Source organism: Dama dama, chromosome 26 (assembly GCF_033118175.1).
Source record: "Dama dama isolate Ldn47 chromosome 26, ASM3311817v1, whole genome shotgun sequence".
NCBI lineage: Eukaryota > Metazoa > Chordata > Mammalia > Artiodactyla > Cervidae > Dama > Dama dama.
In genome coordinates, this window is record NC_083706.1 from 32,448,146 (window position 1) to 32,474,337 (window position 26,192).

The following is a 26,192-nucleotide window of genomic DNA, read 5'->3' on the forward strand; positions in this document are numbered from 1 at the left end:
TATAATTGTGTATTTGAGATAATTATGGCTGAAATTTATAGTATGTTTATGTTCAAATTTTCTTCTATGCACTTTTTTTCTTGCATCGAAGTGATCAATTATGTTGTGGACTTCTTCAACATATCAATGTATTTGTTTTCCCACATCACTAAAAAAATTTAGAAAACATGATTTTTAATGAGTATATAATATTTCATTTACTTAAAGATTCCTTTATTGTTGAAATCTTCATTTCCTTCAGAATTTTTCACTTGTGGAATTATAGGACCAAAGGCCTGAAGTTCTTTCACTCTCCTTATTATCAACAAATTCCTTTCAAAAAAGATTGCCCAATTTATTCTTCCTCATAATATAGCAGAGGCTAGCTTGTCACACTCTCACCAGCACTTAGTGATGATATTTTTCAAATTTTTCTATTTATTTCCTTTGGTAAATTTTTTAAATTACTAGTGAGAGAGAATAACTTTTTGACTGTTTTTCATTTGTATTTCCTTTGAATTTTGGATCCATATCCTTCAAAATTTTTCTGATTTATGCTTTCATGTTTTTACTTATTTATTTGTTGACCACGTGTGTATGTATATAGATACTCTGCATAGGTATTTATATATTCAATCTTTCCAAATGTTTTTATTGGCATTAAAAAAATTGACCTAACTTTTTTCAGGGTGAAGTTCATCATCATTTTCCTTTGTGAGTGCTTCCACTGGTTTCATGTTTAATAAGCTCTTTCTCAGAAATTCTTTACTTCACTGGAATACTTGTTACACTTGTCACTGTCTTCCTAGGCTGGATGCACCCAAGACCAAGGACATTATTTTACTTACTTGTGCATTCTCAATACTCACTGATCAGCAGAATGCCTGGAAACATACTAATGTCTAATGACATTTTTGGTAAAAATCCAGAAGCAATGCTATTGTATTATCCTTTAGTTTGTGAAAAATGAGTTGGACTTTGTTTAAGAATTAAATAGGTTCTTTGGAAAGCCATGGTAAACAGAGGGAAGGTCATAGGGTAGAGGTTTGTCAAAATTTTGCTGTGTAAGTCATGAAAAACATAAATTAAATAGTAGAAAAATCAGAGATAATGTACTTTGAATAAATAGTTTTTACACTTCTCTGGATTTTAATGCAATTATAGTGATTTTTTAAAAAGTAACATATCTACAGTATGATGTTTCTTAGGGTTACTTGCTGTGGTAGGCAGAATTCTGAGATGACCCCTGTGGCCCATCCCCTTTCTCCTTCCTGCTGCCAGCTGCCTGTGTCCTGTATGAGAGATATCTAGGATATGATAGCTGTCGTTTTCATGACCGTGTTACATTATATGGCCAAGGTAAAAGGATTTGACAGATGAAATCAAGGTCCCTAATCAGTTTAAAAGAAGGTTTAGGCCTTCTCTGAGATCAGATACTTCATTTCCTCTTGGCTTTGGAGAAGTGAGCCACCGTGAGTACTACAGCTGCAAGAAAATGAATTCTGCCAATCAATATCAACTTGGAAGAGGATACTGAGTCTCAGATTGCGATGCAGCCCTAACCAACACCTGAATCACTGTCGTGGAAGATTCTAAGCAGAGGACCCAGTTAAGCCAGGCTCAGACTCAAGACCCCCTGGAAACTGTGAGATAAAGCTGCTATATTTGTGGTAAGTTGTTCTGCAACAACAGGAAATGAATATGCTTTGAAGTATCTGTCAAACACATTAGAAATTTTGTAAACATTTTATGCAAAAGTTTGACCTTTAATATAACCTAAGAAATAATTATGATTTCTGCTTAGCCATGGTGATATTTAAGTATTTGTGAAAATGAAAACCTTCAAACATAAATATTCAATTGAAGTATTGAATAATTAAACACTGGACTTTAGAGATAGAAATTGTGAATTGATACATGTATTTATTGCCTTTTCCTCCCAGGTTTCATGAGGATAATAAGTGAATTCTATCTAAGAAAACTGAGTATGGGGAAGATCCCCTGGAGAAGAGAAAGGCTACCCACTCCAGTATTCTGGCCTGGAGAATTCTATGGACTGTATAGTCCATGGGGTTGCAAAAAAAAAAAAAAAAAAAAAGAAAGGAAGGAAGAAAGAAAATTGAGTATGAAATATAATTAGAAAATGATTGAGAAACAATTTTGGAAAATAGAAAAAGGTAAAATATATTCATAAACTTAACCAAGAGGGAAAAAAGGGGTCAGTGTACTAGATTCTAAAGGAATCTGACTTTCCTAATAACTACTCTGGATACTAGAAGTCAAGGAAGAAATATGTTCAAAAGTTGGATCAAACATGTTTTCTATATGGAATTCTATATTCAACCAAAATGAATATAAAGACTAAATAAATAACTTAAACATCTAATTGTCCCGATGAATTTTTAAAGGTAGTTATTGGAGAATGTGCTAGAGCAAAATGAAGGTGTTAAGTAAGGAAGAGCAAATTACAGCATCTAGGGAAAAGCAGACTCCAGGAGAGAGCTGAGCAGTAGAGCCAGGGTGTCAGCTCTGTGCACGGAGAGTAATCGATAGACAGGAACCCGAGAATGGAGGGACCAGCAGAAGCAAAGCCTCCAGGGAGAAAAAGAAATGAAACTTGCTAGGAAAGATGACATGACGAATCATTTGGAGAAAAGAAAGTATATATGTCTAGCAAATCTTTTAGGTAAGAAATTAATTAGACAGGGGATTGATTATACAAATTATGATAAACTCCTACAGTGAAATACTATACAATGATTAAGAAGAATGAGAACAAATCTATATGTATTGATTTGGAGTGAGTGAAAGTCGCTTAGTAGTGTCCGACTCTTTGCAACCCCATGGACTATACAGTGCATGGAATTCTCCAGGCCAGAATACTGGAGTGGGTAGCCTTTCCCTTCTCTAGGGGATCTTCCCAACTCAGGGATCGTACCTAGGTCTCCTGCATTGCAGGTGTATTCTTTACCAGCTGAGCCACAAGGGAAGCCCTATACTGATTTGGAAAAGAATCTCCAAAGTGTGTTAAAGCCTGAAAAGGTGAGGTAAGGATATTATGATTCCATTATTGCTCTTAAAAAAGACAGATATGCAGGTTTAATATAGTTAGCGTCTACATATGCAGACTAACTATGGAGGGGTGTACAGTAATGCTGTAATGGTTGCTGTGGTGAGAAAAATGGAGAACGGAGGAAAGTGCTCAGTGAAACTGATGAAACGTTGAAAGACAAAGCAAATTAACGAACATGGAAAAGCAATATATGTCTATTAAAATGATGCAGTGAGAAACTGTACAAGAATATGAATATTTTCCATAGATTATAAGTAAACATCATATAATAAAAGTCCTTGACATTCAAATATTTTGAATTCAAATTTTATAAATATAGCCACATATAGAAAAAATAGGGAGACATACACACGAAAATAATAATGGTGGCAGGCAGTAGCATAATTTATATTTTCACACTGTAGTGTTTTGAATATGAGATAAAATGATTGTAAAAAATGAATGTTTTTACTTATAACATAAGTAAGCTAAACAATTTAAACTCTTCTAAAAATAGATTAGACTGTTTATTTTAGTAATCATCGTTTTAATCTTTGTCTTCAAATATTTTAAAATATATCTATAGGAAATTCTTCCTAGAGGAGTACCAAGGCATTCATTTACTGCTAGAAATTTTAATCTAGCTAAGGAAACAAGACATATGTAAAATAATAACTAAAAATACAACATATTGACTGTATGAGACAGTGAAATAGTATAGATATATCAGATTTTATAAGAAGGAAAGATAACTGTTGTGTAGAGAATATAGTCAGCTTGAAGAATGGGTAAGAATTAATCACGGGGGGTAAAAAAAAGACAAGAAACTTCAAGTAGAAATCTTGCCATGAGCAAAGGAACAGAGCAAGTGAGTTAGGGGACATTTTCACTCTCAGATCATTGGCTTGGGATGGTAACAGTAGAACAGCTTCCGGTTTTCAAAGACGTTTCACATAATTGACTCAGGTATGAAATAAGCAGGGTGAAATGATGGAGACATGCACCCTGCAGACAGACAGTTGGGTTTTCAAAATTCTAGCTCTTCCACGACTTGATGTGACCTAGAGAAAGTCAACTTTTAAGGCAATAATGCCTAAAGCGAGCGTTGCTGTGAGGGTTGAAAGTGAGAACATGGGGAAATCATCTAACACTACTTGGCATGCAATGGTTACTGATTACAGCTGTATGTTGCAGTAGAATTTGGCCCCCTGCTTCCGTCCATGCATTCCATCCTCACAACATCAGAGTGGAGTAATGGGGAGAATGATTCATCTCATTTTGTAGGTAAGAAAACGAGTCTCAAAGATGTTAACTTATTTACAGTCATTAGAGCTAATAAGCTAATGGACTCAGATCAGCTGAGTTTTAGCTCAGTGACAATGACTTTCCATAATGACTGAAACTTTATATATACACAAAGAGAATTGTGATGTGGGATTTTTTTCAGTTGAAATCAATTGTTTGGTCCTCATGAGGCCTCATTAGATGCTATTTCATCTGATGGGTTCACCACAACTCAGTCTGTTCCTTGATTTTGTAGGCTCATAAACATGATTTTCTGAGCACATAGAGGGAGTGTATTGACCTTTCTGGAACAAACTCACACTAATTAATTTCTCACGGGAAGTTTCTTGAGAAGAATACTCTTTCTTAAGTATCCGTGTGAACTTAGTACCTAGCACAGGATCTGGAACAAACCAGAATGTCAATACATTTCATGTGATCATAAGACCGGAATTCTAAGTTATTAATTTATGACTAAATTATAAGTGCCAAAGGCCTTAAATCTTACACTCTTTGAAGAAAAAATAAAACCATATAAAAACCAAATAAGACCCAGAAAGGCCCTTTCTGAGCACATCATTCAGAGCAAGGGACACTGAGTCATTCAAATATTTACTTACTTACGGCATGATGCACTCATACCCAGAAGAGGTGCCTGGACTTCCTCTCACTGCATGGCCCCACACACCTGATTCTTGAGAATGACTTTATATGCCTCTGACTATATACATCTTGCCATTGATTTTTTAGTTGCACTTTCAGATGGCACCTTGATCTCAGTGTCTACAAGATATTTTGCTGTCCTCCCTGAGTCTGATGAAGTGGTCTCAACCTTTTTACCTCTAGAAACAAACACTGGGTGACATTCACTCTCTGGCATCCTGGTTAGAAAGCCTCCCCTTCTCTCTTCAGAGAAGGATATCAGAATTGCAGCTGAGTGAGAGTGACATTTCAGGATAACCTTGACTTCCCTCTAACTTACAAACAAAAGTAAATCATTTGCAAACTTTGAACTATTAATAGTAGCAAATTACTTGCAACAGAGCTTGCAACAGATTGTGACACACCATTGGATCTTGACCTCTGTGTCTAGTGGAGAAAATAAATGGTTGTTTTGATCTCTTGAATTTTTTCCTAGTTGAGAGGGTGGTAACACACATACAGCAAGCACAATTTTTAACTTGACTCATGCTAAGTAGATAGCCAATTTTGTATTATAAAGGAAGACTTCTTTCCTTACACTCTTAAAGAAGAATTGCATCAAGTTCTTTCCCAGTGGGGCATTTTTGTTTTTTTTTAATGTCTAGAAAAGGATGAAGAAATACATTTATATTATTATTTTAAAAGATTGTGAGTCGAAATAATAATTGAAAAAAATAAACAGAGGAAAGAAAGGTAGGAAAAAAGAAGAAAAAAATAATCTGTTCTCTATTCTTTTTTGGACTTAAGAAATCTAAATAGAAACACAGGTTTCCTTTTTTCCACTAAGTGGAGAACTTCTAATTCTAGCAGACGTTTGAGCGATGATGGTTTAACTGTACTTTCTCATCCTCTCCTTGTATTTGAGGGTCAGAAGGAGGGTCATTAGGCACTTGTATTTTCTGTCTCATCTTTTCCTTCCTCTTTTCTTAACACTTGTGGGAAATCAACTTTATAAAACATTAAAGAGTGCCATGTTCACTAACTTATGGAAAGTCCTCTATAATTCTTACTTATCTATTAAAATTTCCAAGTAGACTCTTCTCCCAGAGCACAGACCAGACTGACTCTTTGTATAAAAGAGACATATCACTTTATAAGCTTTCTCTTGATTGAATAAGGGTTACTTTTATTTTCATTTTCTTATCTATTTTTAAGCATTTCTTTGAATGCCACCTGTACTCCACTTCTTATCCCCTTGAAAATTCCTGAGAGAAGGAATTTAAGTGAATTTATGTACTAAACCTCATCACTCTTGCTATCTGCATCATCATTCTCTGCAGTTTCATGTTTCTTTTTGAAATGTAAAATGTTTCATTATGGATAAAGAATCACCTTCAACCAAGAATGCAAATGTTAAAAATGTCTATTAATAGGCTTAATCGGGTAAGCCTATTAAGTAGTTTGAAGTCTTGGATTTTTCATCCTGATCAAGTTGGTTCCTCTATTGCAGTGTCTGGGTAGATGTGGGTGAGAGGTGACATTCCCTCATGACTATCCCCGACAGCTAATAGAATAAAAATATAACTTTATATAATTTTTCTGGGACAAACGCTGAAGGATAAGAGTGAATGTTCTATTATGTAGGACCTACAAAACATTCCTCTCTGTTATGGTAAAAAAGGTAAAATAGATATTGAAAGGGGTAGACATTGAGAGTTTTAATGACATTTTCCCATTCACTATATTTCTTATTTCATTTGTTGGTAGATAACTGACTCCTGAGATTAAAAGGACAGAAAAACAAAGAAAAATTAAGGGAAAAATAGAAGTAAGCATATTACGGACCAGGATGCAAGATGAGAAAACCAACATCTGCAGGTACATTGGGACAATGCATTTCCATGTGTTAATACAAAGCCCATCAAGGTGCTTGGTGAACGAAAGGAGTTATCTATTCCTTAAGAAGCAGGAGAGAAAAGAAGAATCTTGAGATCATAGCTTCCTTTAAAGGCATTTATAGTTTTACATGACTTCTCCTCCATTTGTAAAGTTAGAAATATACAATCTTAGAGCCCAAAGCAACCCCAGATACTTAACTGAACCAATGCAACACTTTTCCCTAGGGCTTACTTGAAAGAGACCTCATTATGACTCTGATTGAGCCTAAAGGTGGTTCTAATTAAATTGGACAGATTTGCAGGCAGGGTCTGTGACAACACTGACCCTAACCTACCCACAACTGGATGTAACACCATAGCAATTTTCCAAAAAACTGGGGACTCTGCAGCCAATCAGCTCCTTCTGTGGTTCTCACCTTTAGTCAACCTCATGCATCAACCAAAACGCAACATTTCTGGTTACCAATCCTGGTTTATTCAGTTATTTTTATCCTGCTGTGAGCCTACACCCCTTCAACTCTCCATTCAATTTCTCTTAAACAGTTTTCTCCTCTGTCTTTGTAAAGCTTTCTTCCTTCATAAAAAAATTGACTCACTCCTCAACTTCTTTAGGTGGTATTCTCTTCTCACTTGTTCTTACCAAAATCTGGCTGTCCTTGCAGGCTACTGTTTCTATTATATCTGTTTTCAGAGGAAACTGCCCCCTTTTCCTGCACTCCATGCCCTTGTAGCCATAAGTGGCAGGATGTAGCACTCTTGAATTCTAGAGCACTCAGACTCAACGTGTTCATGACATTAAAGAAGCTGACCCAATTGTAATACAATAGGAAATAGTGGAGGATGCAACATATTGAAAAATAAATGTCTCTTGTAAACACAGCAGCTGCCTTCCACCACACTTTTGCTAGATCTTCCAGTTTTTCCAAAGAATATAGATATTCATGTTTCATTGGTGATATCTTTCTACTTTTAAACATTGACAGCAAGTTTAAAATATATGAACGCTATGGAGTAGTTAAAATTTACCTATAGGCTAGGCATGCCCTGTAGTCTGCAAGTTTAACTAGACTCGCGGTCAACTCCCAAAATATTCCTCCTTCATCTTTATACCTAACCCTCCCTCTTTTGAAATCTGATTTATTAACCTTATCGACTTTAGCCTTGACCTGCGGAATGACCGTCTTATTCTGCCTGCAGACATTTACTCCATACAATGCATCCTTTACTCTGTAAGTTGCTTCTTTCCCCCTATGGCTGGGATTGGCAATTTTTTTCTGTTAAAGATCAAAAGGTAAGTATTGTTGAATTTGTGGGCCATAGGGAATGTCACAATAGCTCATTGTAACATGAAATAGTCACAGACAATATACAAATTAGTGAATGTAGCTATATTCCAGTAAAACTTTGTTTACAGAAACAAGGGGTAGATTGCATTTGGCCAGTGGGTTGTATGTAGTTTGCTAGCTCTTAACCTCAGAGATGAAGAATTCCCTAGTGTGGAACATAAAACCTTGGATGATTTGTCTTCTGTCTACTTTGCCAAGTTTATCTCCTATTTCTTTCCCTCTGAATTAACCAGCCATGATAATAAATCACAATTATCATTTATTCAGCACTTTCAATATGCCAGTTACTTTCCTAAACCTTTTACCTGTATTAAATTTTCTAAATGAAAAAGAAGGGTAGTAAATAGGCATTTTAATTTAGAGATGAGCAAACTGAGGCTCAGAGAGATGAATTGGTTTGCCCAAGGTCACACAGACAATAAATAAAAACTCTAGGATTTGAACTCAGACAGTCCAGTTTCAGAGGTTGTGCTCTTAACCACCGTATTACCCAGCCTCTCCGAGGTCTTCCCTACATTCTTTTCTTAGAGGAGAGTGTACCACGCTGTATTGTGCATTTGCTCCCTTTATCTGATACTTCCCTTTCTATTTCCACCTGGGAAAACTAGATCAAGTCTTTCTTCTTTGGCAAGTCTTCCATGATTTCACAGTTCCACACTGACAGGGTTTAGAGGCTTCCTGTTCTGGGCTTAATAGCTATTTCTGGATGCACTGATTACTATGTTTCAAAAAACAATTCAGTAATTGTCTACTATTGAAATTAGTGGTCTCCTTCCAATCAAGATTTAAGTGCTGTTCTTTGCATGGTTCCTGACACAGGAGGTGCACAATAATTATTTGCTGCATTGAATTCAAATATTAATTTATCCTAGAACTTTCAGTACTTTTGATTGATCCATCAGTTCTTTTTTTTTTTTTTTTTTGGTAGATGGGATGGTTAGAGTCTTGGTTGGTGTGCTTCAGAAACAGATCTCAAGATATAGATTAGTGTACAAAAAAATGACCTGGAAAGGGAAGAAAGCAGTGGTAGAAGAATGAAGAAATGAGATGAGGCAAGGCAGACAATGAAATGTACATTATCAAGGCTCTCACTGCTGTGGTTGGCTAGAGCTTAATCCTGCTGGCGAAACCCTGAAAGTTGATGCAGAGTGTATACCTCCAAGTTATTCTACACAAGGGATAAAGTTGCTAGGGTATTTATACACCAGTTCCTTTCATTATTTGGTTGGAGGCGACTCCCAGGGGAAGTTAATACCCAAATACCTCCAGAAAGCTGCACAGCTGGGCAAAGCAACCTTTGATGGCTTAAGAAAGCCCTCAGGCAAAGAAATACAGGTGCTGGTAGCTGCAAGTCCAGCCAGCACGCACTAAATCATGAGGGCTGGCATATATGGGCATGGTGCCCATAGCTTCTGCTCCATTTTCCCTCCAAATGTCTGAAGCTGATTGTAAGGTGAGAAGATAATTTCTCCTCTTTTCCACTTTGCCAAAATGAGGCTTTTAAAGGTATCTCTAGAGGTAGACTCTTTCATAATTGTTACAATAATCCCCATTTTGCGATGTGTATGAGGAAAATAGCATCTTTATTGTTTTTCAGGCTAGGTGACCTCTAGTATACACTAAACTATCTTCTTTGCTTATCCTTTGGGATTGTCTTTGAAGACAGCCTTCAATTCCAGAGCTTAGATTAGTGGTTGATTTATGTCTTCTGTTAACATGAGAGCTGTGGTGTTACTGTTTGTCTCACACCTATTTCTTTCATATAAGGCAAAATATTTGGTTGGGCTTTCCCTGCTGGCTCAGATGGTAAAAAGTCTGCCTGTAATGCAGGAAACCCAGGTTCGATCCCTGGGTTGGGAAGATCCCCTGGAGAAGGAAATGGCAACCCACTCCAGTATTCTGGCCTGGAGAATCCCATGGACAGAGGAGCCTGGTGGGCTGCAGTCAATAGGGTCACAAAGAGTCGGATACTACTGAGTGAATAACATTTTCAGAATCTTTAGTTATCATTTAAAGCAAATACTATTATGGTTTATACAAAACTTTAGTTGTTTGAGCAGACTTGTTGAGTGAGACATAATGGTTGCCTTTTAGTGTACCAAGTAATGCCCAGGATAAATAAAGAGGAATGAAAGAAATAAAAAAATCAAAGAAAAGGGAGGTATGGGGGAGGGGTTGACTAATTATCTTACAAGAAACAAACGTAATTAAAGGATATTCAAAGTTTATCTAATATTAGGAGAGTTTCTTGTTATTTGAGTATTTTGAAGTCTCTCATACTGTGGGTTGACTCTCAACCTAAAAAAAATTTTTAAAACAGTGCTATTTGGGCCAAGAATCATTTATCTCATACATCCTCCTTAATGTTGATAGTGAAAAGGCTCTTAAGACTTTTTCTTTATTCAGGTCTTAAAATAAGACAGTTGCAGCTGGCAGGGAGGAGAAAAAAGGGATTTAGAAAAATTTGAGCAGGTGTGATAGTCAAGGGTATTGACTGTAGCTGAGAAAAAGGGGTAGAGAGAGGTGGATGAATAAATGACGAGTCTGAGGCTCATCACTCAGGAAACCAAGTGACAACTTCACAGCGGAGCAGGATTGGACCACCGGGCAGGTGGCTTCATTGTGATGGAAAGCTGCAAATTCAGTTTGGGCAGAAGCAAAGGTGAAGGTGCTCTTGACTTTCCCAGGTGGACTGTACAGACATGAAACGCAAACCACTAAATCCCCTTAGGAATGAATGGGTCTGGCGGGGGATTCCAAAAATAGCAATAACAATAATCGTGGTGGTAATGACAACAAAAAATATTTCCATTTTTGCAGTAGTGGGAATGAAGGTTATTATTTTAGGAGTTTCTCACATATCTTGGCAGGATTCTGTCACACTCACCAGAAATATCCATTATTTTGGACAGCCCATCTTGCTTCATTCTCATCCTTTACAAGCCCTCCTGGAAAATAAAAATTAAAGTTTAGTAACAGCAATGAAAGTGCAAAAATGATTATGCCTACAGATGACATATGAAAGCTGAATATTGTCCATTAAAACCACCATTTTTTCCCCAAAAGTATCTCATTTCATTTATTTTGGCTGACGTGGTAGAGAATGTTTTCTTTTGTGAACACTGAAATAATTAGAAGCATGATTCATGTAGCACCTAGTATGTGTAAGGCCCTTCACAGACATTATCTCCAGTCCTTCCAGCCCTGCTTCCATTTTTCCTGTGAGGAACTTGAAGCTACTGTGAATTACTTGGTGTGTCCATGGGCCTCAGTTAGTGTCTTTCCCCTATTACCAAACATTACTTCTGGGATCCCATGTGAGCAACGAGAGTTCCCAGCAACTGAGAAAGGACGAAAGAACCCAGGTCTATCCATAACCTCTGCAAGGTCACTTGGCCTCTATACACACTTGCTGCTTAACTGTCAACAGCTGTCTTCATCTGTATCACTGTGTTTGTCAGGGTTCTCCAGAGAGCAGTATCTGTAGATGTCTGTCTGTCTATTCATGCATCCCTCTATCAATACCCTTTCAGCCTTGAGATTTGGCCCTCATTTTTCCCATTGATAGATTCAATGCTTTCTTCTAGAGTTACCCCCTTCCATTAATATTTTTTAATGTTTAATATTTTATGTTCTATATTGGGCTTTATTTTTAAATTGAATTTCCCTATATATTTATCACATTTAATTTCCAAGAAAAACCCTCCTCATTTATACTAACAATTTATACTTTAAAGAGACAGAGTACAAGTCTTCTTTGCCATTGGGAACAAGCTGAAGACACAAGATTGGGACTCAAGTTTTTACCTGTTCTCAAAGCTTCTGCAGTTTTCATTACATTATCTTATCTTAATAAATTATTCTGTATGGTAGTCTCAACAGTAGAGTACTAAAACAAAGAGAATGATAATGACAATTTGTTGAACTGCATTCTGTGAGGCAATAAAACATAATACCATTCAGAATGCTGTCAACTTAGGGAGTGGACAATCAGTAAATGTATCTAATTTGAAGAATCATTAAACAGTATGGGAATTCTCCTAATATATCATTAAATCATAATTGTTAGACTTTTGTGGAGGCTGGGATAAGACTAAAATATTAATTGTAATGCATCCACATGCAAATTATACACAATATATATGAGTATTATCACAGCATATAGAGTACATGTGTGGAAGTTCTCATCCTTTCATCAGTTTGATGCCCTATGGGGAGGGTCTTGAGCAGGAGGTTCCACACCAGCGCTGAAGTTTAACCTTAAACAGGATTAAGAGAGGACAGAAAAAGAGAAAGGGAGAGTCTAATTTACATCTCCATTTTACCTTCCTTTGTTCTATGTGGCCTGACCACTGAATGGAGAGTCAATAAGCCTCCTCTTGAATCCACAATGGCTGCAGCAAGACAATACTATAGTAAAACTTATATATATTTTTATGAATATAAATCATAAGGGTGGCCCACCTAGGCCAAGGGCATGATGAAAAAATGTAAAGTTCCAGAGGGTTTCAGAGCGCTCCTGTGAGACTTTGGTATCCAGGATTCAGCCCCTGGGCTATAACCAAGCAGAGAGAGAGGGAGAGATGCCATGAGTGCATCTGGCTGAAATGGCACCAGTAGATGCTACAAAAATTCAAGTATAAGACCAGTAAGATTTCAAAGCTCATTAGCTACTGAACAGTAAGTAAATTTAAAGCAAAGGTAGCTGATGCCAAGTTCTCTACTGAGAGGTCACATGAGTCCCTTTCACAAATACCTGGACTCCATTTTACAAAGATACCAAAGAGGGAGGGTTCAGAAATAGAATTTGGATAAATTAACTCAATACATTGGACACATTTAGAGTATTTAAACTATTAAACCAAACTCAGTTGGCAACTATATTGGATATTGGTCATTTCCCCACTGAATTATCTAGTGGATAGGATGAATGTGAAACAGCAGAACACTTAGAGATGAAAATATAGAAAATACATCTTACTGAATGCCCCTGTTATAATGTGAGTATCATATTTATGGCAAAATAACTTGACCAAGAATTTGACAGTAGTTTACTTTTTCCTGGAGCAATTTCATGAAGGAATAAATATGGAAAGTATTTTTCTTTACACATCTTTTATTACTCAACTTCAGTCACCACTCTATACAATCAAACCTGAAGCCAGTGATTTCTTATCCTACTTAGGACAAGGTGAACATATTGCCATATGGACAAGCCGTATCATATGGTGGCTAAGAACACAGACTCTGGAGCCAGAATGTGTGGATTTGAATTCTGGTTCCTCTCCTCCTGGCTTAATGAAAAGTCACCTAAATTCTCTGTGCCTTAATAACTTCATTTGTAAAATGTGTTTGTGTTTAGTCCCTCAGTTGGGTCTGACTCTTGCGACCCCATGAGCTGTAGCCCTTCAGACTCCTCTGTCCATGGGGTTTCTCAGGCAAGAATACTGGAGTGGTTTGCCATTTCTTTCTCCAGGGGACATCTTTCCTCAAGTTGTGATTGCTAAACAACTTACTGCATTTGAACTGCCCACATATAGTATTATTATTGAGTTTAGTTCTTATTGTTACTGTTTTTGGAAAACCCAAGCTCACTGAGTTCGCAGCCAGAATTTTCCAGCCCTGAAAGATGGTGGGTCTCTGCTGGGAGAAGTATAATATGCTGAGCAAGGCCAACCTGGGTGGGATTGTGGCCCTCTGTTACAAGAGTGAAGAGGGTGGTAAGTACATGGGTGATGCCAGCTTACTGGTGGAACGAGAGGTGGTTGGAGGCATGGTATCAAGTTGCCAAAGACACTGCTTCGAGGCCTGGGCAATCGTCTCAGAGTCAAGATGGTTATGTGAAGGGCAGAGGCTGGGGGTGGTGAAATTGCCAGCACAGCACTAGCTCATGATGGCTGCAAGTGGAGAGACTCTTACACAGGAGCACCCACCTCCGAAATATGATTGGTTTTTTACTATATATGCTGGTAGGACTCAGAGCTAGATGTAGTTTGGTTTTATAAATAAAAATCATGCAATTTTTCTTCTTCCTTAACATCAATGAGAAAATCAATAACCATTGATTATGGTAATGGCCAAAACTAGAATGTATTTGACAAAACTTAATGTTTTTAAGAGACCATTGAGCTGTGTTCCATGCAGTGCTGTTTTCAGACAGGTTTCTTCAATATTGTTAATCAATGTTTTCTTCTAAATAGTTGAGAATACAGATTAAGTTGTATTATGACTGAATATCCTCTTAAAATTGTCTTGTAGAGAAAAGCAGAGTGAAAATTCCTGCTTTAAGAATGTAATTGTAGCTTCTATGCTGAATCTCCAGAAAATGTCTAAGTCTGAAACCAAATGACATCTGTGAAGTTGGATAAAAAATCTAATTCATGAGCTACAGGGCAAATATCATGAGATAGAAAAAAGTTAATGTAAATCTGCAAATTTTTAGAGCTAATAAGTCTATACTATTGGAAAAATTCAATCACATGCTCATTACACTGCCCTATGCTTTCATTTCCTGACTGGGGCTGGAAATTATTCTCGTTAAACAGAGGCATATGGGAAACACAGTCCCAGGGAATAGAAATTCAGATCCTCAGAGCAGCAATTTCTCCCTAATGTAAGAAAAAATATAAGAGAAGCAGATTGAGTAAGACATGCTCCCCGAGTAAATTGGGAGCACCATGATAACAACTTAGGTTTTCCTTCCTCTCAAACTGTAAGAAAATGTTGGTTTCTTTTGGAATATAGAAGGAAAGTTACTTTTCATGGCCTGAGATTCCATAGCTAGCACCTCTTTGGTATTTTTGCCTATTTTCCCCAAATTTTAGCTAGTAGGCAAAAAATTTTATAACTATTAATTTCCAAGGTAAAAAATGGCCGTTGTTTAAATTAATGAAAGTAAAACAGTTATTACATTAGTGATATTGACAATAGACATTTGTGATTTCATGTTGTGATAAACTGTAAGCCCTACTGATTAAACACACACACACACACACACACATTTTGCAGCCCAAAGTAGTAATACTCACTGTGCCTTTCTGAGTCAAGTTTGCACAAAGTAACAATATTTTTAAAAGGTAACATGGGATCCATGCAGTTATGAGAACTGTACCAGCATGTCCTGTTGGTCAGAGATTTCTATCAAACCGAAACTTTGAAGATAAAATTTCGTGGGAGGACATGATGTCACAGAATTCCAGATGCTACTGAGCTCTGCTCTCATGAACATCAAAAATGTTTATAAAGCAGTTTTGAACATCTAAGTGAAACTCTCATATAAGGGAAAAGAACACTTAATATATTAAGAAGTGTGTGTACCTTCGTTGGGAGGCATAGTACTATTACAAGTGTACAAAAGATTCAGGGTGGTTTGTCTTACTCCATTTTCATATTATTAATGACTCAATGGCAAGAAAGGTATCAAATAGTTTTATAAACAAAGATATTTGCAGTGTCTTATAACTATGTATATCACTCTTTTTGTATGCATATAAGCTTGTGGACCGTATAATCAATTCATCTGTATTAGTTAACTACTGATACTCAGTTATATAATTAATAAATACTTTTTCATAGAAACATGAAAGTAAGTATAATCCTGTCAGAGGTATAGTCTTATTTACAGCCACCAAATGATTTGACCTATAATCCAAGTGCTTCTAATTACCTATCTGTTGAATGCTATAGTTAGTACCTAGAAGAAAACAAAACAACCTAACATAACCCAGATCTTGAAAAGGAAGGTAAACATCATAGCAATAAACATTATTACAAAGAAACATTCAGTATAACAGTGATTTTTTTGGTCTTAAAAGCTGATACAAAGAAACAATGTTTTGTTACCTTGGTTACAGCCAATTCTGCACAATATGCCTTCTTGGTCTCTGAAGGGACTTTACGTATGTAAGTTATTGAGGGAGGTAGTAGCACAGAGAAGATGATATATTTTTACAATTTTTTTGTCCTGCTATTAAATATTTTTTTGTGTGTAAAGATGTTTTCATCAAGTAAATGAAAATATACTTAGGCAAGCATAACTCTCCTATATAAAACCATCCCTAACCATACCTCTGAATACTTTTCAGTTACCCCCAAAGACATAACCTCATGCCTTTGGAAAGGAAATAACAGAGTTCTGTGGTCAACATGAACGTTGAAAGGGGCTCTACATGCTTTTCTCCCCAGCCCTGGAATATGAGAGTTACTAGGATTGAAAAAGAAAAGAAGACACTTTGGCTAGAGCTGTTTCCTCTTTTATGCCCCTTCTTGGCCTTGAAAACAGGGAGAAGTGAGTCACCCCTATGTGGCAGGGAAGGGATGGAAGTGATGAAGCAGAAAAAGAGCCAGAGTGTAGAATGCTCCTTATTCCACCACTGCTACTTCCTTGGGACAAGGGACACTTACATTCTGGTTGCAGTGGTCAAGAGCAACTCCATGTCGAGGAAGTAGTCAATCAATGCAAGGACAGTAGAAGCTGGCCTCACTCTTTATTTCCTTATCACCCAGTGTTACATCGGGTTCAATTCTCCCTATAACAAAAGAAAGCAGGAAAGATGCTCCCTCTCTCTCCTCCTTCCCTCTCCTCTTCATTTGCAGTCCCAAACGTGTTTGCAGGTGCAGAACAGTAAGTGGCAGAAATGGTTAGCTATTGTTTAATAACTATTCTTCCCTCCTTTGCTTAGTTCCAGAACTCTGATTTTGTCTTAAATTAATGACAAATCTGTTAAAGTTCTATATTCTCTTGCCTCCACTCTAGCTAGTTGTGGCTACAACTACAACATTATTGCTATTATGATCAAGTTCTGGACCACAAGATTTGAACATCAATGTTGAATGTAACTTCTGGGTCACGTCCTTAAAGGAAAAGAGTGTTCTGTACATTGTCCTTTTCTCTCTTCCTGCTAATAAGAACAAAGGTACAATGGCCAGGGTGGAAAGAAGTATCTTGGACTATGCTTTGAAAACTATGTGTTGAATATCAAAGAGCCACAAGTTAGAAGAGACTTCGGTTACTGGCTGTCAAATCTCTTTCCTTGTCCTTGACTTAAGTGCTCAAACTTTTCATTGGGAGAGAAATAAACTTCTAACTTACTTCATAAACTGTTCTATTGGATCTCTCTGTGTTGTAGAATTAGGGCTGTGATATCTCCAAAATTTAGAGTTAAATCAGAGCTTCTCAAACTTTAATGTGCATATGAATCACCCAGGGATCATGTTAAAATGCAGATTCTGATTCAGCTTACGTATGATGGATACACTTTATCTGCCAGCCTGTCTAGGCTATGGTGCCCAGCTGTTTAGTCTAAATGTTGCTGTGAAGGTATTTTGTAGATCTGATTAGTATCTACACTTGGGTGACTTTAAGTGGTTTACTATCAATAATGTGGGTGGACCTCATCCAATAAGGGGGCCACTTAAGAATAGAAAGTGAGGCTTCCAAAGAAGAAAGGAATCTGTCTCAAGACTGTAATAGAAAGACAGAAATTTTGTCTAAGTTTCTAACCCAGTGGCCATATGGATTTCAGGTTTGTTGGTTCCCACAATCACATGCGCCAATTTCGTAAACCTCTCTCTCTGCCTCTGTGAACACACACACACACACACACACACACACGCACACACTCCTTATTTGGAGAATTGCAGTTAACACAGTAGGATTGGGGCAAGTCATAAGAGTCTGTTTTTTTTCTTCCCCTCTTTTTCCTTTCTCTCTCTCTCTTTTTTCTTTTGGCTGTGCCATGTCGCATGTGGGATCTCAGTTCCCTGACCAGAGATGGAACCCACACAGTCAGCATTGGAAGCTCGGAGTCTTAATCACTGGACTGCCAGGGAAGCCCCAGAGGCTCCATTTCTCACGTGTCCCCAGTGCTCCCAATATGAGTGCTATGCTTTGCGTGGTGAGATTCTGGAGAACTGATTGTCTGGAAACACGGGTTTCAGTCTAAACTTGGACAGAAATGGGGCATGTCATTTGATGGGTAGTTCTCATTTCCTCATCCCTGTGGTGATAGTGTTGGACTAAATGATCTCTGTGGCCACTTTCAGCTCTAATACATTAAACTTTTGTGATCTTAACTCTCCTGGTCTGAGGCCCTGGTGAGAAAGCAACCTGGGTCTAGAGCTGGTGGCAAGGCCAGCCCCAGAGGTGCATAAAAGCATGCAGTCTCATGCCTGGCTTCTTGGAGAGGTGGCATTGGTTTGCTGTCTGACTATTCTAGTGTGGACATTTATCAGTGGAGTGGATGGCTGTCCAGTTGGAAACTTCTTATATCCAGAAACCTGACAAGGAAAGGCAGTTAATTTTTCTCCCTTTGATGAAAAAGGGCTTCCCTGGTGGCTCAGCTGGTAAAGAATCTGCCTGCAATGTGGGAGACCTGGGTTCAATCCCTGGGTTGGGAAGATCCCCTGGCGAAGGGAATGGCTATCCACTCTAGTATTCTGGCCTGGAGAATTCCATGGAGTGTGTAGTCCAAGGGGTCACAAGGTGTTGGACATGACTGAGCGAATTTCCCTTCACTTTTAACTTGATTAAAAAGAGAAATTCAAGAGCTTAATCACATTTTCACACTTCCTAATGCAAAGAACAGAGGCAAGTCTAGTTGCATAAATGACTGTTTTGTGTTATTCCCTTACACGTTACAATAACTTGTAGAATCATCTTACATATGAGGGGAATATACTAATGAACTTACCTACTTCCTAACTTGAGCATTAATAGAATTTGGGTTTGGAAAATTTTAATAATAGCATCATTACTTAGATGTTTCTTTACAAATAGCAAAGAGCTTGAAAATGATATCCTGCTAAATTATACATCTTTTTGAATGCTCTTATGCCTTGTCAATCAGGTAGTATTTTTGAATGAGATGTTCCTTGGATTGTATGATCTGTACCTATCCGTGAGCTTTGTTTTCTAAAATCCTATATTGAAAAGGGTTTTGTGGTTATCTTTTGGAAGCACAAAGTGAAACTGTGATCATTCGTTAATGACAGAAACCTGTTTCCACCTATAATGTAGAATATTTGTTCTTAAAATAGGTATATTTAAATATGTAATATAATTCAGTGGCTCCATAGACAAATTTTAATGAAGGTTTGAAATTCCTTTACTTGCTCATTGTCTTAGTTTTTGACCTAAAGTAGCATGAAAACTGTGTTTTATGCAAGTACAAAATGCTAATAGATTGTTTACTGATAGTGCTTTGCTTAAGCCTACACCGATATAGGACAGGAGTGGTACTCTGGGAACATAGACCTCCTTATTTGAAATAATGTTATATATATATATTATATATATATATACACATATATTCACAGATATACATATATATATATATATACACATATATAATCCATTTGAGATATATCTATATATATAGACTAGATATGGTCTGTCTGAGATAAACAGGTTTCTTATCTCACCTGAAAAAGACTGTGGGAGGTGTTGTGTGTTCAGGCCACTGTGACGTGTATGTGTCTGAGCATTTGCTATGCATGTGTATGTGGAAGTGTGTGCACATGTGTTAAGTTGGGAGTGGGACTGGAAAGAAAGAATTTCGTTTCCTCTTTCTTTGCATGTGAGTCTGAAGGCAATTGAGAGACTGACATCATTTCCTTATTTTCTCAATGTCAAGCACTTTTTTTGTCTCTTCCCTTCTGCCTCCAACACAATTGCCTTAAGAGATTCTTCTAATAGATGCAACTCCTTTTTGCATCTGGAGGGCAAGGCTCCTAAAAAAAAAAGAAAACAGTAAAGTCAGGTGCTTGGGCGGAGCTAGGAACCTGTTGCTGCTTCTCACCAATATGCTTTTCTTTCTCAACATTTGAGTGTGGGGGAAGGGAGAAAGGTTAGGATGCAAGGGGAAAAAAAGTGTGAGTGTAAGATTTGAGTCCATTTCTTTCTATTTTAAATTATCCCTTTAAAGGAAAACAGGATATAAAATTAAAAGAGATAGAACATAGCATCAGTATATTCTACTCTTCACAACCTTCTTAACATAGCCCTGTTTTCTCTAAAGGAGGTTGACATAAAGGAGGTTAACCTTTTATGAACTAGTAATGATGTATTAGAAACCCTAAGATTCTTAATTTTTCGAAAGACAAACAAGCATCTTTCATAGTGTGACAGAAATCACCCCAGTGGTCTGATTTGTGGGTGTTTGATTTTTAAAATCATTAACCAACATGAATAACTTAGGTTTGCTACCCTTCTCTTGTCGTGATTTTCGTGTATTGAGGAATGACAATTCTCAGGAGCTCCTGGCAAATGAAATCAGACAGTGAAAAATTTAGCTTAGCTTGGAAGTAGAGATTTTGAAACATCAGACCTCCATGTGTTGTTTTAGACTGGTAAGAGAATTGTTAACTGCTTTTCACAAGGAATTCACTTCATTTGGTGGGAGAGTTTATATTCATCCACTTTGACTGATCCATTCCTACTGCAGTGTTGGTCTGCTCAGAATGTGGGATCAGCTGCATATCTTTGGCCCTCTATCGAACCCTGAAAATATAATGGACCTATTCTGTAGTTAATTCACGGTGTCTGGTATGTCTCCAGCAGCTTAACAGATGGATCTCTAGTCAGCCTCCTCTCAAACTCTTTATTAAATATTTACAGAGCCAGATTGCAAATAGACCCAGCTTTGCTCCTGGAGTTATGTGAACTGACCTCTGGACCAGGGAGGATATCAACTTGGTTAGCTCAGGGGGGAGAGACAGAAATCTTCTGTCCAAAATGTTTCCAGAAGCACAGTGAGTGGTTAACTTGCTTGTGGAGAGATTGCTTGTACCCCAGCACTATTTTCTGTGATAAACAGGACATTACCTTGAAAATACAAAGTTATTATTCATGTGGGAAGATAAAGATGTCCACCACGTTCATGAATAAGCCCAAATATTTGGGGACAGGTTTTATCACTCCATAAAAAAAAAGGTTGAAATGAAGAATAGCGCCTCGCGCTTAAGTAGTACATATATAAATGGAGAGTTGCCAGGAGAAAGTGCTAATGAGATGAGTATGTGAGAAACAAGTGAACGTGGAGATTTAAAAACACTGAAAATAAAATATCATGCATTGGACATGTAGAAGAAGGTGTTAAAATGAAAATGCCAAAGTCACTCAAATCTTTTAATTGAATCAGGTGGAGAGTGGAGGAGAGGGGGTTGAGGAGGCGCATGGGATGGGAAGGGGTCTAGAGGATGCTTATTCCAGCAGAGAGTGTTCTCAGAGGTGGCCAGTAACTGCAGACCAATGGTGTTTGAGTTAAGAGCAGAGGTAGTGATCACTGGACTGTAAACCTCTGAGAGAAGATTCTGGAATTCCAAGATGTGCTGTAATGCTTCTAGAAAAAAATGCCAAGACCACGATCTTTATGCTGTATTTATGAGTTACATAATCACGAGGCCAAACAAGACTTCCAGTCCATCTCCTTTTCTTTGGACAGTCCACTTTGAAATGGTTCCAAAATCTTAGAGACTAATCCAGGAAATATCATTGTGCCAGATTGTAACCACACACTTAATTTTAATGCCACAAGATAAATTACTAACTCTATACTTTAAAGGTATTTCAGTGGTTTTGGGAAATTTTTCAAGATTTTCTTATGTAAAAATTTTAAATGACAGTGCTAATTTGGCAGTATATGAAACCATAAAGTCTTTTTCACTTGGCTAACTCCTTGAATGAAACCAAGTTATAATACAATAGTAAACGTACTTTATGGTAAATAATCTTTATTATTATAAATACTGGATTTGTTGCTTCTCCTTTAGCCAGGAAAGTTACTAGCTCTTCTTGCAAAAAAAAATATCTTTTGTTTCCAGTTCTATTGACTTAGCCATTTGTCACTAACATTTTAAGTTGTCCATGGCAATATATTAAGAACTGTAGAAAGGCTATAAAAGAAATAGATTCTTGACCCAATATTAGCACTTGGGTGGCTTATAATCTAGTCTTTGGGGAGGAGATATGCAGTATAAATAAAATGCCTTAAGAATATGTCTGTAGAAAACTAAGTTTGCATAGCCAAAGACACATATACAGTGAGTGAATGAAGGTTGTCAGTAGATAATCACATTTTTTCTTAGAGGTGTGTTGATGTCTCTATAGTACTACAAATGATGGCTAAGTTTAGTGTCTAGTATAATGTAGGAACTAGTGTTTGTTGTTGATGATATGTGAAAGCAGTGCTCTGGTGTGATTCTTTAGATCCTTTCCAAATTTGTATGCTGACATTCTATTCTTCGTGTGTGCATGCTAAATCACTTCAGTCGTGTCCAGCTCTTTGGAGCCTGTGGACCGTAGCCTGCCAATCTCCTCTATCCATGGGATTCTCCAGGTAGGAATACTGGAGTGGGTTGCCACGCTGTCCTTCGTGGGATTTTCCTGACCCAGAAATCAAACCCTCATCTCCTGTGGCTCCTGCATTGCAGGTGAATTCTTTACCACTAGCATCACCTGGGAAGCACTCTAATCTGCAAGGTAATGGTATTAGAAGGTGGGGCCTTTCTGAGGTATGTAGGTCATGATGGTGGAACCCTCATGTACCTTATATAGTGCCCTTACATAAGAGGCCACATGGAGCTCCCTAGCCCTTTCTGCCATGTGAGGGTACCAAGAGAAGTCTCGTCCTGGGAAAGGGCCTTCAGACAACCAAGCTGACACCCTGATCTCAGACTTCCAGCCTCCAGAACTGTGAGAAATACATTTCCGCTGTTTATAAATGACCTGGTCTGTGATATCTTGTTATGATAGCCTGCATGAACTGAAGTAGATGGGCTCCCTGAAAATATTCTTCTCTTTAGGACATAATGTTAACATTGCAGTCCTGGGCTCTGTGAGTTAGAGAAGGTGTTAAACTGTTACCGTGTAGATGATTTAGGCAGACACATAAGCAAGGTTAAGAACCTCATCACTCAAGCACATCTATGGGAAATGCTGTATTTTGGAGGAAAGGCCCAGGTGAAAGATCAGCAATGCAGAACCACGCCTCTGTTGACAACACTTAGCTCTGACGGCCCAGGACCTCAGATGATCCAAGGAGACTCTAGTGTTTCCGGGTTGTCTCACTGGAGGTGTTAGCAGGTAGATACCACTCTGTCTTCCTCCCCAGAGTGAAGTGAAAACTGCACTGAATCATGTCGCATCAAGGGCACTTGCCCCTTCTAGAATCAGTTCTGAAGATTTCTAGCCATATTTGTTAATCCAAGGAAACCGTTTTATGGATAACACAGCAGCAGGGATGCTGTGTGTTCTTCACATTGGCCTTGTTTGAAGGTTTCTTCCGGTCTCTCAAAGGACGTGCGTGCATGCGTGCTAAGTTGCTTCACTTGTGTTCCAGTCTTCGTGATGGTATAGATTTTAGACGGCCAGGCTCCTCTGTCCATGGATTCTCCAGGCAAGAATGCTCAGGTGGGTGCCATTACCTTCTCCAGGTGATCTTCCTGACCCAGGGATCAAACCCATGACTCTTACATGTCTTGCACTGGCAGGCAGGTTCTTTACCATTAGCGACACCTCAGAAACCCCTCTCAAAAGACATCAAAGAGCAAACGAGGCATTTGCATAAATGCATTTAAATCCTCAGAGGTGTAAAAATGGAAGGTTATCACATATGCTCATCCTTGAGATGTGTGAGGAACAATGAAAGGATACAGCTTTTGTTCAGTTGCTATGTTCTGCAGTATGCTAGACTTCCCTGTCCTTCACCATCTCCAGGAGTTTACTCAAATTTATGTCCATTGAGTCAGTGAAGCTACATAACTATCTCATCCTTTGCCACCAAAACCTTCAGAAAAGAAAAGCAATAGATTGGTTATATTTCAGAATTTATTTTGGGGTGGCTTTGGGTTTTTATTTCTCTTTTTACAGACATAACCTCGTTACAAAGGAAACTTTTGGACTTCCTCTTGAAACAGATGATATTTGTCTATTATATAATGAGAAGACCATTGTTGGAACTTAATTTTATTGTCCGCAAAATCCAAATAATAAAATACAAAAAAAGTGTTTTCTTTTCTTGAGTTGTTAAAACTCACACAGCCTCCAAAAGAGCACATTTCTTATTTTTCTTGTTTCAGAGTTCACCAACTAAGACAGACTGAGCTGGGCCATTACCATTCTCATCAGCTGAGATTTATATGATGCATGCATTGAAATGAACATCTGGACAGTTAGAGAATGAATTTCATTTGGAAGCCCTGTGGCATTTTTTCCATTTAAAATGTCCCTTTGGAAAATAAAATAAATAGGAAAACAATATCCACTAAAAGAGAAAGATTTTTAAAAGCCAGAATTATTAGAAATAGGATTATCAATGAGAATTTTTATTGCACACAATAAAGGTATAAGTGGGATCATAAAGCACTGTACAGAAATAAAACCATTGACGGCTTGGGTTTTATCTTGCTTTCAGAGAACCAGTGAACTTAAACTCATCTGTGACTTCCAAGGCAACTAGCTATAACCATAGTTCCACTGTCTCCAAGGCTTAAGAGGAGATTTTCAGCCTGGATAAGTGTTTCATGGAGACATTTGATCCAGGTGCTTTATGTAGTAGGATTGGTGATTCAGAGTGTGGCATTTAACAATGTGAGTCAGAATTAGATGAATGTCTCAGTTTAATAGTTGAGTAGCTAATGGGAAGGCCACCTCTTGGATGAGTCAGTGAACCCAGATCCTGCTGTGGGCCACTTGCTAAAAATTATACAATCATTTTCACATGAAGCTAAGATGGTGACCTTGATGTTTTGCCCTTTCTAAGTTCATGTGATCAAGCTGCTCATGTCTGTTTCCTTAAAATAGGTTTGAAACACAGAGGTACTTTTTATCTTCATTCATTTTTTTTCCTGCATATGTGTTGTACCCTATTCATTACATGAGAATAATACAGTTATTATTTTTTTTAACTCAATGTATTTTGCTAGAGATAAGCTACACTTGCTATTTATAACCCCTCTTTCCTCCAAAAACATTTGAGGTGCAGCTTGGAATAAAAGACACAGATATGCCAAAACTATTCAAGCAAGGACAGATGAATGTGATTATGGGCTATGCTAGGTCAAGAGAGTTACACCAGAATTTATAGGCTAAAGATAGCTCCTGAAACAGAGCAGCAAATTTAGCTTCGAGCTTCCTGAAAATTATTTTCAACATGCATCATTTTGCCTTCTCTGTAAATGTCAATGTCTGCATTAGTATCTTCTATTTTAGGATATAAGCTCATTTTAGCATGGTTTATCAATCAGATGGCAAGTTTTATTGAAGATCAGCTGTAGTCAGAACAGTATGTAAAGAATACGGAAGTAGAGCAAGACATCAAAGAGCAGGAGAAGCGATCGCTTGTCTCTGTCCTCAATGAGGTCACCGGTCAGTTAGATAAAACAAATCATACACGTGAGAAGTCTCTTACCACAGAACACGCAAGCTAATGAATGTTAACAGAGTCCTAATTGGGGAGATGAGTGTGGGAAAATATAGCTCTTAATATATGCATGGCCTGATACTTGTTGGAGCAGTTGTAAATGAGAAGCAGAAGGATGGTTTTCAAGGGAAGCCTTTCTCTCCTCTACCAGCCTCATGAATGGTTGTCCCAGGACAGTTGTCACAGACGTGTCCCCGGACAGTCTCTGTGGGATTAGGGTGGCAGAACCGGTGTCTAGTCAGCTAATGACACTGGGTTCTATTTAACCTATACACCCCTGTATAATCTGGAAATTAAAAGAAAGTAGGGGAAAAGAAAGGAAGATGGGAAAAAGAGAGGAAAGAGAGAGGGAAGGAAGGAGAGAGGGAAAAGGGAAAAGAAGTCTTAACCAACATCAAGGACTTCTTATTATGCTAATATGAAAATCATTTAAGTCAATTTTTTATGTCTTTTTTCTTTTCTCAAACTTAATAGTTATAAGAGAGTTAGAGATTGTTGATGTTTTTATGGAGTGAAAACCAGACATATTTCTCCTGTGTCTTAGGAAGCAATTTTTGAAAGATGACAAAGA

General features: G+C 37.7%; 1 long non-coding RNA gene across 1 annotated transcript in view; it reads left to right on the top strand.

Moving 5' to 3' along the window:
• The first annotated feature begins 668 nt into the window (after positions 1 to 668).
• LOC133047073 (uncharacterized) overlaps positions 669 to 26,192 on the top strand; it is a 123,103-nt gene continuing 97,579 nt past the window's right edge. The window contains exons 1-5 of the long non-coding RNA XR_009690651.1: positions 669 to 693; positions 1,443 to 1,649; positions 2,938 to 3,026; positions 4,229 to 4,315; positions 6,725 to 6,835. This is a non-coding gene — a long non-coding RNA (uncharacterized LOC133047073). The remainder of the gene's footprint in view (positions 694 to 1,442; positions 1,650 to 2,937; positions 3,027 to 4,228; positions 4,316 to 6,724; positions 6,836 to 26,192) is intronic.